Below are 19,835 nucleotides of genomic sequence, written 5' to 3'. Positions count from 1 at the left end.
GCAAATGGCATCTATTATCGATGAGGTAAGAGACCTTGTTCGCGTGATCCTGCCGCAGCTGCAACATAGAAGGAGGATAGCGAATGAGATGGCCAATTGGTTGGCTAAGAGTGGCGTTAATCGACCGGCTGTCAGCATCGTTATGGGAGAGCTGGTGGTGTGAACTGTAATTTTGGGTTTTGGAATTACATGTATGTCTGGGGTTTCTTAGCCTCTGACTGGGGACATCTTGTCCTTCCCATGTAATGATTATATATTAATAGAGTTATCGTTACCTGTTAAAAAAAAAAAAAAAAAAAAAAAAAAAAAAAAAAAAACTATTTTCAGAGAATTGATGGCATCTTTCTATTTATCTAGAATGTTTGGCGTGGGGGTGTGTGTGGTAACCGGCTGCTTTTTGGTTAAAGAGCAGTTTAATGGTGTGAATGGGGACTGGTAGTGGGCGAATTTATCAGCCCCCGAATCAAAATCCAGATATTTTGAGAACTAGTAGGGGCCGTTTGGATACATAGATTTTAGAATCTTGGATTTCCTCAAAATCCTGTATGGAAGATGAGAGAAGGAGACCGTCTGTCATTTTCTGATTTCATGTCCTTCTTTCTGTCGACTAGGAGATTTCGACCGTTTCCCGGTTTTAGAAATCTTGAGATGGGGGAGAGATTTCTCTCAAAATTTTTAAAACCTGGATTTCTTATTTAAAATCCAAGAAACATTGTCCCGACAGCATACATCAGCTTAATCATGGACCCTCATTTACACTGCTTTGAAACTAAAAACTGGATTCTAAAATCCAAGTATCCATACAGCCCTGTACAGTCCTTATCAATCCCACGTTTGCATGGTCTCAACACAAACAGGCATCCATTGCCTAAGATAAAGAACTACAAACATCAACGGGTTAACTTTAATTGTAAGAGACCTAAAAGAAGGTTAATTAATAAGATCATCTTATCAGTTGAACCAACGGTCTGATCACATAGCACATCCAGCAAGAGTCTGTTAGGATTCCATCAGAGGTGGTGTCCAAGGAGGGTTGTGTTTAAATTGCCACTGTTCTCTAATTTTGTATGATGTAACATCGAGGAACCTATTCTACCTACTCCAGTGGCCCCACTACAAATGCTTACACTCTAGAGGCCGTCAGATTATGATATCACGTACTCATAATTTCATAAACTATTTTATAGACCGAGAGAAGACAATTTTTTTGGTGACAAGACAACTAAGGGCTTCTGTTTTTTTAAAATGCATGTTAAGATTTGTTAAAGAGCACACGACCGATAGAGTCGAGACAGAGAAGATTACAAGGGAATCAGAGCTCACCCGAGAAAGGGCATATCCGTTTTAAAATGAAGGACTGTTTTCATTACAAGTGACTGACGCTTAAATACCGCCCCTTGGTTCTTATTCCATCTGTTTGTGGTGGATCTTTTCTCTACTTGGGGAGTGGCCAATAAGCAGAGACTGTAAAGAAAAATGGGTGATTTTCTGTCCATTTCTCTGTTGATTACAAGTGTTTTGCTGGTTTCATGGATCTCGAGATTAGTGTACTCGATTTGGTGGAGACCCATGAAGCTGGAGAGGTATTTGAAGGAGCAAGGGATCAAAGGCCCTCCCTACAAATTGTTGTACGGCAACCTCAAGGAGAACATCAGCTTGGTCAAGAAAGAATCATCAAAACCTATGCATCTGTCTCATCAGATTGTCCCACGTGTCGTTCCCTTCCCATATGAAACGATGAAGAGATACGGTATTTTTTCTATTTTTTTCTTAGTTTTTTTATTTTTTATTTTTTATTTTTTAATTTTATTGGGTTTGTTTGATTTTTTTCATTCATGTCCAGCTTTATTTATCTTGAATATAGTGTTAAACTTATTTCAGTTTGTGTGTGTGTGTGTGTGTTTTTTGAAAAAATGTTTCCTTGGATAAGCTGTTGGTGGGATTGGCTATCCTGGTTGGATGATTCTATATTAAAATTATCTGTCCTGTTCTATTTGAAATGGTTTTCAACATGTCATATTGGAACATTCCCTATTGCTTATCCTGTAAGCAGGGATTCAATAAGAGATCTGTTCCAACTTCTGATTGTGTTGGGCTCTCTTGGTTTCTGTAGCTGTTTCACTTGAAAGTCTTGTCGTGGGCTTTCTTAGTTTCAATAGCTGTTGCCTAGAAACTCTATTTACTCTAGAAACTCTATTTACTACAATGAGTTTTTCATCAGTCCTTGTAAGTTTTAAAATTCCTAGACCTTAAAACGCAGGTAAAATGTCTGTTATTTGGATTGGAACAACCCCAAGGGTGAACATCATGGATCCAGAGCTGGTAAGGGAAGTTCTGTCAAACAAGTTTGGTCACTTTGCTAAGCCAAAACCAAACCCGCTCACAAGGTTGTTGGCAGCAGGGCTCGCGAACTATAATAGTGAGAAGTGGGCCAAGCACAGGAGGATCATTAACCCAGCCTTCCAGCTAGAGAAGTTGAAGGTTATTTCCCATTTGATAACATTTGTGCTTTTATTTACAACATCTACTAAAAAGATCTGTTTCTTTCATGAAGAAGACAAAGGCATAAACTGCAATGCGATGCGATAAAAGGAAATGAAAAATATTGTCTAAGTAGCATTTTTTTTTTTAATTTCAACAAATACACCTTGTTAGTTTTTTTGTGATACCTGATGTAGTTAAATTTTCTCTTTTTGTTCTTTTACAGAGGATGCTACCAGCATTCTCTACTAGTTGTAGTGAATTGATTAGCAGATGGGAGTGTTTGGTTGGTTCTCAAGGCTCCTGTGAATTAGATGTGTGGCCTGAACTTTTAAGTCTTTAACAGGAGATGTGATCTCTCGGACGGCATTTGTAACAACTACAAAGAAGCGAGGCGGATATTCCAACTCCAAACAGAACAGGCTGAGCTTCTGATCCTAGCTGCTCAGTCCATATACATCCCAGGCTTCAGGTTTGTTTTTCTTTTCATATGGAATAGAATTCCTGCACTGAAGTGCCATTGGATCTCTTTGAACTACTCCGTAAGCTAATGACAGGAAAAACTTCTAGTCCTATCATTGAATTTTGGTGCTAAATGTTAAAATTTTTGTGAATTGTCAAAGTTTTGATTCAAGATTTTATTTGTTATTAATATTTTGACTCCGCTTAATTTTTTGTTTGAGAAAAGTTTTCTGTTTAGTCATTTTCTATTTTAAATCTGATTGCATCTGGATGACCTATTCTAGGGAGGTGATTGGTTGCACGCGTGCGTGCATGTGTTTGATTGTGTTTGTGTGTGTGTGTGTGTGTGGGGGGGGAGGGGGGGGGGGGGGGGGGGGAGGGGAGGAGAGAGGATTTAAACCACTGCTGTTCGAGTTTATTTAGAGGGACCTTTAAGTTATGATGATATCCCTCAGCCTGAATTTCTAGCCTTATTAGCTTACTATTTAAGTTCCATTACTGGAGCACTTTTGTACCTCAAAATTTCAAATGATGTAGTTCCTTATATAGCACATTTACAAGTCTACACATCATCAATAAACATAATGTGAATGCTTTGCTCCTGCCATTCTATCTAATGTCTAAATAGTGGAGACACTCGAAATTTTCCTCTTGGTTGTCCCCCTACTGCAAAATGAAGACTTCAGACAAGTGAACATGCCAGTTGCCTAGCATAGTTTTAGTTTTGGAGACTCTTCGATGCATCTCCAATATTCTCATGATTGATTGAATTCTAACCGTTCATTTTACCCAATATCTTTTTCGAATTGTCTCTATTACTTCTTGTTTTGATCCAAGGCTGTTAATTTAAATAGATTCTACTATATCAGGATTCTATCAACTATCACTTAATTTTCTGATTATCACTACTGTTAGTGATATATTTACTGAAAATTGTTAAAATAGTGATGATCTTTAGTAGAATTAATAATAGTAATGATATGATCAATATGACATATAGGAATAGTGCAATATTGAAAAAAGATGAGTAGGGGATAGTAGTATTGTAACAGAGGCAATAAATGGAACCATTCGAAAAACAAAAAACAGAGGCAATAAATAGTATGGTTAAGGTAGATGAAGTCGGATGTAGTTAGGGACTTTAATTTCAAGGCTATGCTGAGTAACCCTTCTAATTCCATATGATAATTATCATAAAATGTATATTCTATTAGGGCCCGTTTGGATACCCCTTGGATTTGGATTTGGAGGTGAATTTGGATTTTTAAATCCAAATTCGGCGTTTGGCAAGCCTTTATGACATCTGGATTTGGATTTGAGTGAAATCCACAAGATTTACAAATTCCTCATGTTAGTGTAATTTTTCGGATTTATAAATCCTTTCTGCGAGAGGTTATTTATAAATCTAAATGTGACCCGTAAGGGGTTAAAATGACCAAAATGTACAAAAGAAGTGTTAAATGACTAAAGTACCCACATCACATTAAAAAATGATTAAAATACGTCGTATAAGGTAAAATGATCAGAAAACCCCCGGGTTAGGCAAAATGACCGAAATACCCCTATACCAAGTAAAAATGCAAAAATACCCCGAGTCGTGCAAAATGACTTAAATCCCCTTATGACATAAAAATGATTAAAATAACCTCATATACGGTAAAATGACTAGAATACCCCAAGATTATGGAAAATTACTGAAATACCCCTATATCAAGTAAAAATGACCCATGGCTCATAAAAAATGACTAAAATGACTAAAAACACCCTCATGAGATAAAAGAGATAAAAATATGCCATATTAGGTAAAATGACTAGAATACCCCCGGCTCAGGCAAAATGACGGAAATACCCCTATACCAAGTAAAAATGAAAAATACCCCTGAGTTGTGCAAAATGACTAAAATACCCTTATGACGTAAAAATGATCAAAATAACCTCATATAGGGTAAAATGACTAGAATACCCTAAGATCATGGAAAATTACTGAACTACCCCTATATAAAGTACAAATGACACATGGCTCATGAAAAATGACTAAAATGACTAAAAATACCCTCATGAGATAAAAATGATAAAAAAAAGTCATATTAGGTTAAATGACTAGAATACCCCTGGGTCATGCAAAATGACCGGAATACACCTATACCGGGTGAAAATGACCAAATACCCTGAGTCATGAAAAATGACCAAAACACCCTTATGACATAAAAACTGATCAAAACAGCCCCATGTAGGGTAAAATGACTAGAATACCCCTGGATCATGGGAAATGGCTGAAATGCCCCTATATCAAGTATTTTAGGGCTTTTTGGTTTTGTTAGATTTCAAATTCAAATCCAAAGAGCATCCAAACAAAAAAAAATTAGGCCACGTTTGGACACCAGTAAGATTTAGATTTGGATTTAGTTGATATTTTGAACTGGATCAGATCCTTAGATTTCCAAATCAACGACAGCAGTGGAAAAAATTCCGATTTTCAAATCTTTTCTGCGAGACATTATTTGGAAATCAATATCTGTGGCAACTTCCGTCACCATCGCTGCTCCTCGATGTTGCTCCGGCAGCAGCGAGACATCCCTCCCTCCCTCCCTCCCTCCCTCTCTCTCTTTCTCTCTCTCGTAAAACATGATCATGAAGATGATTGATGTGTTTTGTATCCAAAACTCAAATCCAAATCAAAATACAAATGCATGAGGTATCCAAACGGGCCCTTAATTTAGATTTGAAATCCAAATCTATGCGTGGTCATCCAAACGGCATTATTTATAAATTTGTGAATTTTAAAATTCAGGATTTTGAATCCATGGATTTTGGAAATCCAAATTCACCTCCAAATCCAAATCCAAGGGGTATCCAAACGGGCCCTTACTTCACCAACATTATCTATTGATACATGTTTTTGCCCACAAAGAAGAACATTAGGAGAAAGGAAATTGACAGAGAAGTGCACGCTTTGTTGACGGGTATAATCAAGAAGAGAGAAGAGGCTATTAAAATAGGAGATGCTAATAATGATGGCTTACTGGGAATTCTGATGGAATCCAACTATAAAGAGTCTAAGGAAAATGGGAACTCCAAGTGTAGTGGAATGACGACTGAAGATATGATAAAGGAGTGCAAGCTGTTCTACTTTACTGGGCAGGAAACGACATCCGTTTTGTTGGGTTGGATAATGGTTGTGTTGAGTATGCATCCAACCTGGCAACAACAAGCAAGAGAAGAGGTTTTACAAGTCAATGGGAATAACAAACCAGACTTTGATGGCTTAAACCACCTAAAGATTGTGAGTAATTGCCTGCTACATTCTCTTTAATATATTAACTTGTGCAGAGGCATAGGTAGCCAATTACTCACTGGTAGCTGCAATCCTAGACTCTTGATTTTAATCCAACGGTCTAAAAGGAGAAATGGTTTGTTTTCCTTACCCAAATTTGTTAGAAGCTATCTACTTGTTCAGTTCTTCCATTGAATCTAAACATGTTAGATATTTTAACATGCAATGTCACAATGATTTTTAACACTTGAGGAAGCCATATGGTGTCTGAAATTCTTGAAACCTCTATTACAGGTAACCATGATTCTATATGAGGTTCTCCGACTATACCCACCTGCGGCTTCACTTGTTCGGCACACTTACAAGAGAATGAGACTTGGAGGAATCGACCTCCCACCCGAAGTACAACTATCTCTTCCAACGCTCTTAATTCATCATGATCCTGAATTATGGGGCGACGATGTGGATGAGTTCAAACCAGAGAGATTCTCAGGGGGTGTTTCGAATGCGACAAAGAATCAAGGTGCATTCTTCCCCTTTGGCTGGGGCCCACGTATATGTATTGGACAGAGCTTTGCCATGATAGAAGCTAAGCTCGCTTTGGCCATGATTCTACAACACTTCTCGTTTGAGCTGTCGCCCAGCTATGCTCATGCGCCTTTCTCTGCTATAACCATCCAACCCCAACATGGTGTTCAGATTATCCTACAAAAACTCTGAGATCATCTTTCCCATCACCATCCTTGATTACTGTCAGCATCACCCATCATCATTATCAACTTCGTTAAATTCCACAGATCCAAGGAACTCCCTTGTAAAGCTGTTTAATTTCATATGTTCAGCTGAGTTGAATCCAATGTGTATTTGAGATGTGCTACAACCCACCTTCATGACATAAAACTTTCTGCAGAAGGAAGATATAATTCCAGTGACGGTAAATACAAGGAAGTAACCTATTTCGAGGTAAACCATTTCGAAGTAATCTACTTACCCTGTATTAGTTTACCCTTGAATAAACTTCTGTTGTTCCAATGAGCTGGGAACTTAAGATTTATTTGATTTTCAGTGTGTTCCAGACTTCCAATGACTATATATGGTAGGGGGTAAATGTTAACTTTTTAAACCACCCATTTTACAACAATTAAATCCAAGGTCAAGGATCATCATGTGAAGAATTTTTTTTGTATCCCAAGTACACTAAATGTACTTTTGCTTTAATCTTTCCTAAATAAACTGGGAAACAAGATGAACTGCATGAAAGCACAGCAGCCAGCTAAAACTTCAGATAGATGATATCTGGACAGCAAAGTCCAAAGTTTAGGACGGGGTGCACACTTTTCCAATATTGCTAAATTAACAGATCTTTCTGCCCACAAGTCTCAGTAATTGTCATAACAGTACTATTAAAATATATGACCAGAACTTAATATATATGACTTGGATCATTTAAGGTATAGATTGGACAACAAGATTAGATTAGCAGCTAAGTTAGATTAAGATAGTCTACTCTTATCTCTTTCTGTAGTTATCTCGATTTTATTCTATGTTTACCATGTAAGTGACTGATTCTCTGTAATGCATACAAGAAAATCAAGATTAGTGAAACTTTCCTTTGAATTTATCGAGTACAACACGGTTAAAGATATGTCCCAAAGTTCCATTAAAATAAAAATTTGAGGGTCTAGTAGGTTTGCAATTTTCCTTGAAAATAGGGAAAATTTCAAAATAGGAAAATACATTACATGAAAAAGAGTTTACCAAATGTTGAAAATTCATTTTCTATGGAAAAAAAATTAACAAAAGATTTTCCTTCATTAAAACAGCAACCTCCAACTAGTTCTAGTTTTGGGTTCCAGAAAACTTTCAAATTTGGCAAAAAAAATAATGGAAATTGAGTTAATAAATTTTCCATGCATCCAAAATAGCAACAATTGCATTTTGCATCCAAACAGTGAGGGCTACAGTCGGATATGAGAAAATCTAGCAACAACACGAGATGTGTTGGGTTCAACCTAAGCCTAAGGTTACAGTTTCTATGAACAAATTCCTCAAGAGGTCCTAAATAAAACTTGAACTGTGGTGGTTCAGGTCCTTTTTTTCATCTGTAATCAAACAATGAAAAGGCGTGAAATATTTCCTGCTATCCAAAATGTTCCATAATTTTTTCCGGGCGGTGATAAATTCACCCGCTTCTAGGATGAATTCACCCCTTTTTTTTCAAAATGGACTGCACAGCCCCACACCATAGGATGATCCAAACCGTCCAATTGATGGGCCGCAATATAAATAGGCTGTGCCCGAAAAGTCATTTACATAGGATGATTCTAACCCTCCGATCTAAAGAGGGACTCACATTATGGAAACTTCTATAGATCCGATGGTTTGGATCATCCTATGGAAATGATTTTTGACGTACAACCTATTTACATTGTGGCCCATCAAATGGACGGTTTGGATCATCCTATGGTGTGTGCAGTACAGTATTTCTTGAAAAAATACAGGGTGAATTCATCCTAAAAGGGGGTGAATTTATCGCCGCCCTTTTTTTTTTCCTTAGTTAGTGTTCTCAAGCTCTTTTCTTCTTGGACACCATGCAAGTATATTGCTTGGTGAGTACGCTTAGGGCTCACCAATCTGTTTTTAGTGTTGGAGTCAAAGAATCTTGGAAAATTTTTCTAATTGACTTGATCTTCAAGAAACAAACGAAAAAGTTAGGAGATAATAAATTCGCACCCCCTTTAGGATGATTCGCTCCACTTGTACACGTAAAAAAGCGTTCAAGTCTACGACAATTCACGTTACAAGGGGTGCGAATTTATCATCGCCCCAATTATTGACCTTGAAACTCTGCTCCATTGTGCTTATATTTGTACTCCTGTGTTTTTATAATGGCACTCCTCACTTTTAGTACAAGATCTGTGGTAACTGGTAAGTCAATACAGTGAAAGTTTGACCATGAGGCCAAACCCATATAATCTTTCCAAAATAGAAACCGTACAATCCAACAGCAAAAATATCGTAGAATGCGTGTAATTACCTGCTTTGCCATTGAGCCACCTATAAAAATCTTTCCTCTTCTCCACTCACTTGAGAAAAGCTTATCTTTCCTCTTCTCCACTCACTTGAGAAAAGCTTACTCAGTTGTCTAAACAATGGCAGATTTTCTCTCCATGTTTCTGATAATCTCATCATCTCTGTTTCTTCTCTCATGGGTATTGAAAATAGCATACTCTATCTGGTGGAAACCCATGAAACTAGAGAAACAATTGAAGAAGCAAGGAATCAAAGGCAATTCTCACAAGCTTCTCTATGGAGACATTAAAGAGTTTGGAAAATCAATGATGAAAGCACGGTCTAAACCCATGAATCTAAATCATCAGATCGTGCCACGTGTCAACCCATTCATTCACGAAATGGTGCAAATTCATGGTATTGGCATATAAGCCCTTTTTTCTTCTTCTTAAACTTTGTCCCAGTTAGCTCTTTGTTGTTGTTTTATTTTATTTGGTTTGGGAAGTTTAGGATGTTGATGGCATCTTTGAGTATTTGGAATCGTTGGCTTTTGATTTTCCTACAGTGTTTTGGAAAAGAAAAACTTTTCTTTTGGAGAAAGTTGCTTTTGTAAAGAGTGTAGAAGTGTAGTGCAAAAAGATAGTCCTACATGAGAATTGGAGAAAGAAAGAGATGGGATTATATTGCTTTATTCACTCTCTTCTCTTCTTTGTTTAATTGCACATTGGGTCTTAGCCGTGGGTGGAACCACGGGACGGTGCGTTACTGTCCGCGCACGCGTGGGTACGGGGTCGAAGGGGTTTTTACACAAGCCAACAGTCACCTCAAGATTGATCTGGACTGAAGAATCGAGGATGGACGCGATCTAACGGCCAGAAATTAACCCACTATGAAAAGTGCCCTGAAGGGGTGTATTTCAAACAGACGAGTCACCAGAGACTATAAAAACAGTAAAAAACACTCATTCAATACATAATTCGTTTTTCACACTCATTCTACACTCTTTTATCCCCTACAAAGTCTTCGTTTTACTGTTTTAGAAATCCTTTTCAGGTCTCAAGTACTTGACAAATTCAAAGGTAATTCAGGTTTGGTGCCGTTCAGTGCAGAATGTCATCAAGCAATCGGTTTGGAACCGGGCTTCATTGTATCTTGGAGGCGAGTTCGTGTCCCCTTTGCACACTACTTTTGCACACTACTGTTGGGGGCTAATATCATCTTAAGGAAAGCGTTTATGCGCCTTGAAGCATCTTCTACTTATTATCATTTCTGTTCTACATCCACTGTTTCAGTTTCTCCAACAGGAACAACAGTGAAAAACTAATTAAAAAAGTGTAAAATAAAGTGAGTAGCGCCGTTATCAAATTATAGTAGTGATGATATCAGTGCCCTGAATATATTAACCACTATAAATCAGGCCTTCTCTGTCTTTCTTTCTCATGGAGTGCTTAAAGATTTGCTAATGGACAGTATAGGAGCTAATTAATTTATTTTCTTTCTAATTGAAGAAAATTAAGTATGAATGAATTATTTAATTTGTTTCCATATCTGATTTCCTTTTTCCCATTCATTTTTAAAAGTGTCTTTAGCATTGTTTGCACTTGAAATATACTTGACTGGTGAACTGTCTTACTTTCTCTATTGCTGATTTTCTGTTTCTTCATCAGGTGAAAGTGTTTTGTGATTTTTTACTTCACTTTTGATGGTCTGAATTTATGGAGGTTCTCTATTATTGATGTCTGTATGTTGAAAACAGGGAAGATATCTCTGTATTGGAATGGGACAACTCCTAGGGTGATCATCAAGGAGCCAGAGCTGATGAAGGAAGTCCTGTTAAACAAGTTGAGTCACCTTCAGCAGCCAAAATTAAACCCTCTTATACTGCTTTTAACCAGTGGAATTAATACCTTGGATGGAGACAAATGGGCTAAACACAGAAGGACAATAACTACTGCTTTCCACCAAGAGAAACTGAGGTTGTTTTCTACAACTCTATTAATTTCATGATCATGTAAATAGTTAAATAACATGAGTTTCTCATGGTAATGAACTAAGAAAAACATTAATGTTCAAACAACTTGATATCAATTTGAATATAACCTAATTGCATCGAATGTGAAATTCTGTTGAATTTCAAAAACTGAAAAACAAGATGCTGGATTTCATGTAGCAGGATACCAATTCAGACACACATTACATATTTTCTACTATCATCCAACATCAATGGCTTTCTGTAAATCGCATTTACTGTAAGTACTAGCAATAAGATAATATCTGTATTAATGTTGAAATTGCTAACTACAGGGAATGGTTCCAGCCTTTTCAACTAGTTGTAGCGAATTGGTCAAAAGATGGAGAGAGTTGGTTGGTACCCAAGGATCTTGTGAATTGGATGTATGGCTGAACTCCAGATTCTAACTGGAGATGCCCTTTCTCGAGCGGCCTTCGGCAGCGACTACAAAGAAGGGAAGAGAATATTTCAACTTCAGAAAGAGCAGGCTGTTCTAGTTATCGAAGCTTCTCAGATATTGTATATCCCAGGTTTCAGGTGCATTGCCTATTTCTCGGTTTCTTTATCATGATTTTGTGTCAGGGTTCCTAATTTAATATGAAAAATCATCTGGGGGACTAAATTAATGCCTACTATTTCACTTAACAGCTGGTTGATCAAGCAGCCTTGGGTTATAAGCAAGGTTGTTTCTCTTCTAACATAATCCGATACATAGAACACCCGCATAAATGGATGGGCAATTGGTTACCAAGTTCAAATACAGCAGCGATGCTTTTTTTTTGAAATGGCAAGATGAATTCATTAAAAAGGAAGGGGACCGAGGTGGGCCTCAACCAAAATTACAAGAAAATAAAACAACAATAACAAGAAAGACAAATCTCAGGGAGGGAGGAAGTCAAACCACTCCAACTCCAACCTCATAACCCCACTTCTAGCCAAGGAGTCCGCCTCCCCATTAGCAGATCGCCGAACATGATTGAAAACAATAGATGAGCCTGCAATTAAATCATCTATTTCATCAAAAATAGAAGAAAATCTCCAAGGAGGCGACACCAACCCCTTCAACCATTTAATCACATTCAAAGAATCTCCCTCCACAATAGTGGTATCCATGCCATCTCTCTCAAGCCTTTTTATGCCATGATAAACCGCCCTCACCTCGGCCTCCGAGGAATCACAAACTCCAAGAGGGCCGGCAAAAGCCCATATAACTTCACCACAAGCATCCCGACACAACCCACCAACACCGGCCGGGCCCGGGTTCCCAATACTCGACCCATCAAAGTTAATTTTGAACATTTCAATAGGCGGAGCCTCCCATCTCTGAACAATCGGATGTCGGCTCTTCCTACTAAAGCAAACAATCCTCCAACCCTCCCATAAGTCAAAGGCTGATACAAAACGGAAAGCCGGTAAACTTCTCGCCCATGAAATAGTGAGCGCAATAATTTTCATATATATCCAATACGGAGATTTTGCAACTCCTTCAAAGACACGGGAGTTTCTCTCTTTCCATATCAACCACCATGTTGCAAGAAGACACAAATTCCACAATACTTTGCCCTTCTTCTTCCATGGCACAAAGGTCCAAAGAAGAATCAACTCTGGAATAGAAAATGGAAAAATCCAACATATGCCAAATCTCAGAAATATCAAACTCCATACCTGACGCGTAAAGGAGCAATGCATGAAGAGATGATCCACAGATTCACCATCTTTCAAGCAGAGGGGGCAATGGTCAACAAGCATCATACCGCGCTTCCGGAGGAAGTTAATCGTTTGAATCCGATCACGACATACCGCCCATCCGAAGAAACCAACTCTAGGCGGGCAATGAAATTTCCATACCTCGGCTGAAATGGAGGATACACTGCAAGGCAACAAGCTGAAATAGAAAGATTTGACAGAGAAAAAACCAGACGATTCCGCAGTCCATACTCTTTTATCCATACCGCTTTTCTTAATGTAGCAACCATCTAAAAGTTTAAGAAATTGGGCAACCGACTCTAGCTCCCGATCAAAGAAGTTCCTTCTAAACCTAGGGGACCAAACTAAACTACCCCCTTCTCGAGCAAAGCATTCAGAAACAAAACTCTCTTTCTCAGCGGCTACACGATATAAATTTGGGAATAAACTCATAAGAGGCTCATCAGCACACCACACATCCCTCCAAAATTTTATTCGATCCCCCGAATACACTCTAAATCTAATCCTCAAAAGAAAAGCAAATGACATTTTCAAAATGTCACGTCAAACAGTCAGACCTTGTTTCTTGTAATGGTTTTTAGATTCCCACTTTCCCGGCTTGCACCCATATTTACTCCCAATTACCCTAACCCACAACTGAGAATTTTCCTCCCCGAACCTCCATAACCATTTTCCTAACAAGGCATGATTAAATTCTTTCACTCTCCTAATACCCAAACCACCATTCTTAACAGGTAAGCACACACTCTTCCAACTGACCAAAGAAATACCCTTTTTCCTTTCATTGCCTCCCCATAAAAATCTACGTTGGATTTGTTCAATACGCGATACAACACTGACCGGGCATTTAAACAAAGACAAAAAATATATGGGAATATTGGCCAACACCGCCTTAACCAACACAAGCCTTCCCCCTCTAGAAACAAGATTTATTTTCCATGATTCCAACCTCCTTTCAATTCTCTCTACAACAGGATCCCACAAAGATTTTTTTGGTCTCCCCACCCCCAATGGGAGACCCAGGTATGAGGAAGGCAATTGATCAAGCTGACAACCCAGAGTCTTAGCCAATTCAAGCGCCTCATCCTGCGGGATGTTTAGGGTATATAATCTAGATTTATGAAAATTGGATCTCTGCCCCGTAATCAACTCATAACATCTAAGGGAAGATTTTAAATTCATCGCTTGGATCATATTTGGTTCACAAAACAGGAGTGTATCATCAGCAAATTGAAGATGAGACACTTCTACCTGCTGGCTTCCAATCTTAAAACCATTGAATAAGCCCAACCCACTCCCTTTAATCATCAATCTGCTAAGAGTCTCCGCCACGATGACAAAAAGAAAAGGGGATAAGGGGTCACCCTGCCTAAGTCCTCGAGATGACTTAAAAAATCCTTTAGGGGACCCATTAATCAGAATGGAAAACCAAGCCGAAGAGACACAACCCCTCATCCATTCTCTCCATTTACTTCCAAACCCCATTCTTCCAAGCAAGTAATCTAAGCAATCCCATTCCACCCTATCATAAGCCTTCTCCATATCCAATTTGCACATAAAACCTCCCATGCCATTTCTAAGATAAAAGTCAATGGCCTCATTCGCAACTAATGAGCAGTCAAGAATCTGCCTATTAGCCACAAAAGCATTTTGGCAATCTGAGATAATGGATGGAAGCACCATCTTTAACCGATCCGCTAGAACCTTTGCCAAAACTTTGTATAAACATCCCACTAAGCTTATTGGACGGTACTCCGAAATTTTAGAGGCACCAGGAACCTTAGGGATAAGGGTAATGAAAGTAGCCCCAGTGCCTTTATCCAAAGCCAACCCATGATAGAACTCCTCAAAAAATTTCAGGATATCCCCTTTTACATACGACCAACAGGATTGGAAAAAAGCTAAACAAAAACCATCAGGACCAGGGGCCTTATCCTTGCTAATAGAGAAAACACATTTTTCAACCTCCTCTTCTTCAAAGGGTCTCTCTAATGCAACCCTCTGAGCCATACTCAGCCCACTAAACTCCAGATCTTCTGGAAGTGGTCTCATGATACCCTCAGACGAGTACAGGGACGTATAAAAAATCCAAGATCACTCTAGTAACCTCATCCTTCCCTGACACTCTGATTCCATTGTCAACCAAAGACTCGATCCTATTTCTCCGTCTTCTGGCACTGGCCATAGCATGAAAATAAGCCGTATTTTTGTCCCCCTCCTTTAACCATCTCACTCTCGACTTCTGCCTCCACGTTATCTCCTCATGGAGCAGCAGTCCTTTATGCTCTTCTTTAACTCTACCCAATTCCTCCCTCGAAATTACGGACCCTAATCCAGATTCTTCCAACACATTTAAATCACCAATTCTTTTTTCTAGCCAAACTTTTCTACTCGAATCAGCTTGACCTCTTTCAGCTACCCATTCCTTTAACTTTTTCTTTACATACCTAAGCTTCTGCCCAATAACCACATCCGCTGGACCCTCACACTTATGCGCTACCCACCAAACACCCAATCTTTCCTCCATGAGGGGAATTTGAAGCCACGAAATCTCAAACCTAAAAGGAGGAGGTCCCCAAGACTCCATTCTAGGATCCAAGAGAAGAGGACAATGATCAGATACCGAGTGAACGAGAGCCTTTTGGAGAACCTCAGGAGCCAAATTCAGCCAACCAGGACAAATAAGAAATCGATCAATCCTACTAAGACTTTCACCTCTGCTCCAAGTAAACCTAGCTCCAGATAATGGAAGGTCAATAATATTATGTTTTGAAATGAAAGTTGCAAAAGCAGCCATGTTTTGATTTGCTCTCCGACATCCTAACCTTTCACAAACAAACCTAATTTCATTAAAATCACCCCCTATACACCAAGGATAGGACCACCTATCCCTAACTCCGTTTAGCTCTTCCCAAAACAACCTCTTATCCTCCCAAAGAGAAGGACCATACACTCCAGAAAACAAGCACACAGCCGCATCTTCCACTCTACGAAGGACAATAGATATTGAAAACCTACCCTTCCATTCCTCGGACCTAACCCAATTAGATTCGTCCCAAGCTATGAAAATGCCCCCCGAAGCACCAATAGCTTCAACAAAAGAGAAACCCCAATGCGAACCAACACCAAGACTTTTTACCATACTCCTATCAATAACCTCCAATTTGGTTTCTTGTATACAGATAAGATCCGGTTTTGACTTTTTAACTAACCCTTTAACTTGAGCCCTCTTTGCCAGAGATCCCAATCCATTAACATTCCAAGATAGTATCTTCATAAGGAAACTAATTTAACTGATTTCCTCCCCTTCCTCGCACTCTTTTTCCTTCCAGAAAGACAAATGCTGGACTCTTCCTCAACTGAAATCCCACCATAATTCACCTCGGATTTCAATCTAGCCAACTCCCTGAGTTTTCTCTTTGATGATTCATCAGAATAACTCACCGAATTACCAGACACCATAGTATCCCTCATCTCTGAAGCTCTAATCATGTCTCTAAACTCGGGCATAGGACCAGGGTAAATCAAGCCAAGCTTGTGACTAACATTAATCGTATTATTCACCGACTCCTCTACAGCTTCCAACCCAGAACTCCCCCCCTCCAAACTCATGGTCCCCTGCTCCAAGATAGGATCCACGAAGTCAGAGAAACCAGAATCAATATCATCCAAAGACTTTCGCCTTATATCATATGCTACATCATGGACTGGCGATGTATGGACATAAGAGTATGGACCAGGACCATTGGTCCTTTTACAGCCAAGAGAACTAATAGCAGCTTTATTGCACATGGATGTATCCTGCATTTCAACACCAGAATAAAAACAATCATTACCCATAACATAATTAGAAAAGTTCATACCTTCGATGGGCCGGACGCAGGGGCTGCCAACCCCCAACTCCAGATGCGGTAAATGGCGAAAATCCATTAATGGATATTCCCCCACTGCAAAAGATGATAAATTGTGTTTCAAACCCCCCGTGGACATTACTCCCCAACGAGCAGAAATAGAAGCCATATATCGATTCAACCCTCCAAAAGAATCAATTGATTCCATACAGAAACCAAAATTTCCCAAGCATATTTTTGCCAAATTAGCAAAAGCGTAATCCTCTTTAGGGTATCCATCAACCACCTCCAAACAGAAAGAATCACACACTCTATAGGAAAGCCCAATCGAATTAGAACGATAAAGGATGCGAAAGAACGTCTGATTATCATTCAAACTACCGCGGCCACACGGACCAATAACCACAACTCCTTCCTTAGGGGCCATCCTAATGTCGTCATCTATCATCACTTCTTCGGCTTCATCATTCCACTCCTCTGCATTATCAAAGTCGAAATGGGCTGCCACTTCCGACAACCTCAATCTGTAGAGATGATTCTCCGTACTGCAACCTCTAGACAGAGAGCCAACAAATCGGCTCTCCTCCAAAGGTGAGATCAAGGAGAAAGAAGGACTTACCATATCTCCACCATCCCCTTCTTTTAGGATATAATCCGATTCTGGAGATAAGAGATTATCATTTGAGGAAAAGGAAGGGGATTTTGTTAAGGTCCACACGTTTAAACACCCACCAAAACCTCACATATGGATCGAGGCCCAAGACCAGCTACACTATCAATGTGGGCCAGGGCCCTATATCCATTGCCTGTCATAGGAGACTTGGGAGTCAAGGCTCCAGAATAACTGTTTTCCTTGCTACTATAGGTTCTTGGGGAAAGCGCTGCCAAAATATCATTGTAGCAATTAATAGATGCAGAGGGGTTCACAACTTCTGATGCTCGATTATTTACACCACACAAGCTGCGCCACCTGTACTCCACAGGCGAAACCTCATTCTGAAATTCAAATATTTCACCAACTGGATTAGAGCTATCATGCGCCACATGCAACTCGCTTAAACAGGGCACTCTATCATGCGCCACCTCCCTCGCCTCTACCATACCCGGAATAGGAAAAACCTCTCCCTCCTCCGCCCCTGCTTGGAATAAATTACCAGGCCAAACCTGTACAGGAGGCCGATTAACATCGTGGGAAGAAATAGCCTCCTCCAAATCTCCTCCCTCACAGCCACCCATATGCTCCTCCACCATCAAAAGACCAGGTTCCTCTTGCAAAAGATCCTCAACAAGAGGCAAGCTCCTAGAACCAAGCTCGCTACCAGATTCATTTGATGCTTCAGAGTCACGATCCGAACTGAGTTCTCTTTCTTCCACAACCTTTTGAACATGCACCCATCTAACAGTCCCATCCAATGAAACCTGGATGGATAATACAGCAGCGATGCTTAATTACCCACTTTAAAAACATATTGATATTCATTATGCATGACATTTCATTTGAATAAAACAGGAAAGCATGAATTTAAGGAAAACATCTCATAAAAAGTAGTCTCGTCAATAACAGTTTGCCTTCATGTTTTTATACAGATTCCTTCCAACAACAAAAAACAAGAGGAGACTGAATGTGGACAAAGAGATCAAAGGAATGTTAAGAGACTTGATCGACAGGAAAGAGAAGGCCATAAAAATGGGAGAATCAAGTGGTGGTGACTTACTAGACTTGCTGTTGCAATCTACTAAACACAATGCTCTCCATAAACATGAGAATAAATCAAAGAACAATGGACTGACAATTGAAGAGGTGATAGAGGAACTGAAGCTGTTCTACTTTGCGGGCCAGGAGACGACCTCAGCTTGGCTGACATGGACAATGGTTATCTTAGCTTTGCATCCAAGCTGGCAAGAGCGGGCAAGGGAAGAGGTTCTTCAAATATGTAGCAAAGGCACACCCAACTTTGAAAGCATAAGCCACTTAAAGATTGTGAGATTTTTTTTTTTTTTGCTCCATCTGCTTGAATCTTTTTTCTCATGGATTGTGCATTCAAGTTCTAAGTGCTACTATTTATTGTAGTTAAAAGGTCTTTACTATCCCATCTTTGAAATTTAGAAAAATATTCATTATCCTTTAAAATTCCCATCTTTGAATTTTAGAAAAATATTCATCACTCTTTAAAATTTCCATCTAATGGGAAACCTACTTTCTGCACTTATCACTGCCAACAAATTTGTAGGTACCTTCTTTTCGAAATTTTAACTAGCAGCCTAACAAGTTTTATCATGTTGGTTTGCTAACATCTTCAAATTTTGAATGCAGGTAACCATGGTATTGTATGAAGTTCTAAGGTTGTATCCACCTGTGATACATCAATTTCGGCTTACAAACAAAAGAACCAAATTAGGAGAGATCTCACTCCCGCCGGATGTCGAACTCATGCTACCAACTCTACTTATCCATCATGATCCTGAATTGTGGGGTGAAGATGCAGAAGAGTTCAAACCAGATAGATTCTCGGGAGGAGTTTCAAAAGCATCAAATGATCAACTCGCATTCTTCCCATTCGGATGGGGTCCAAGGATATGTGCAGGGGAGAGCTTTGCCATGATAGAAGCTAAGATGGCTCTGTCTATGATTCTGCAACATTTTTCTTTTGAGCTCTCACCCTCCTATACTCATGCACCTTCTTCAACCACAATATGGGGCTCCAATCATCCTTCACCAACTCTGAGGTCATCCTCATCCTCATGAACATCATCATCTTGATCGTTGTTGGAGTTATTATGTTAGTCATTGTTAGTATTGCTGCTGCTTTATTGTCATCCTTTCATAAATGTAGTTAAAGGCAAAAGATATCCAATGCATCTGCTTGTGTATTCACTGTAACTTATAGAAAACCACTGTAACTTATAGAAAACCAAATAAAAGGGTGTACGAGGCATACGATGCAAGAATAATGGGATTTTGTAATCCCAAATTAATAGCATAATGTTTTGATGTTGTTTTAAGAGAGTTCTAAGTAATTATAAAAACAATAAGGAG

At 39.2% G+C, this 19,835-nt stretch overlaps 2 pseudogenes across 2 annotated transcripts; both read left to right on the top strand.

Moving 5' to 3' along the window:
* Positions 1-968: 968 nt before the first annotated feature.
* Positions 969-7,465, top strand: LOC143861191 (cytochrome P450 CYP72A616-like; annotated as a pseudogene). Its single transcript, XR_013239939.1, has 5 exons — positions 969-1,750; positions 2,261-2,481; positions 2,708-2,953; positions 5,839-6,226; positions 6,512-7,465. The product of XR_013239939.1 is annotated as a cytochrome P450 CYP72A616-like (transcript).
* A 1,827-nt stretch (positions 7,466-9,292) lies between these two features.
* Positions 9,293-19,801, top strand: LOC143862333 (cytochrome P450 CYP72A616-like; annotated as a pseudogene). The gene is made up of 5 exons (XR_013240259.1): positions 9,293-9,646; positions 10,986-11,204; positions 11,532-11,777; positions 18,386-18,779; positions 19,113-19,801. The product of XR_013240259.1 is annotated as a cytochrome P450 CYP72A616-like (transcript).
* The last annotated feature ends 34 nt before the right edge of the window (positions 19,802-19,835 follow it).

Source organism: Tasmannia lanceolata, unplaced genomic scaffold (genome assembly GCF_043159265.1).
Source record: "Tasmannia lanceolata isolate RefF3 unplaced genomic scaffold, GAP_Taslan_0.1 ptg000037l, whole genome shotgun sequence".
NCBI lineage: Eukaryota > Viridiplantae > Streptophyta > Magnoliopsida > Canellales > Winteraceae > Tasmannia > Tasmannia lanceolata.
The sequence above is the reverse complement of the archived record's forward strand: the minus strand, read 5'-3'. Positions and strand labels throughout refer to the sequence as shown.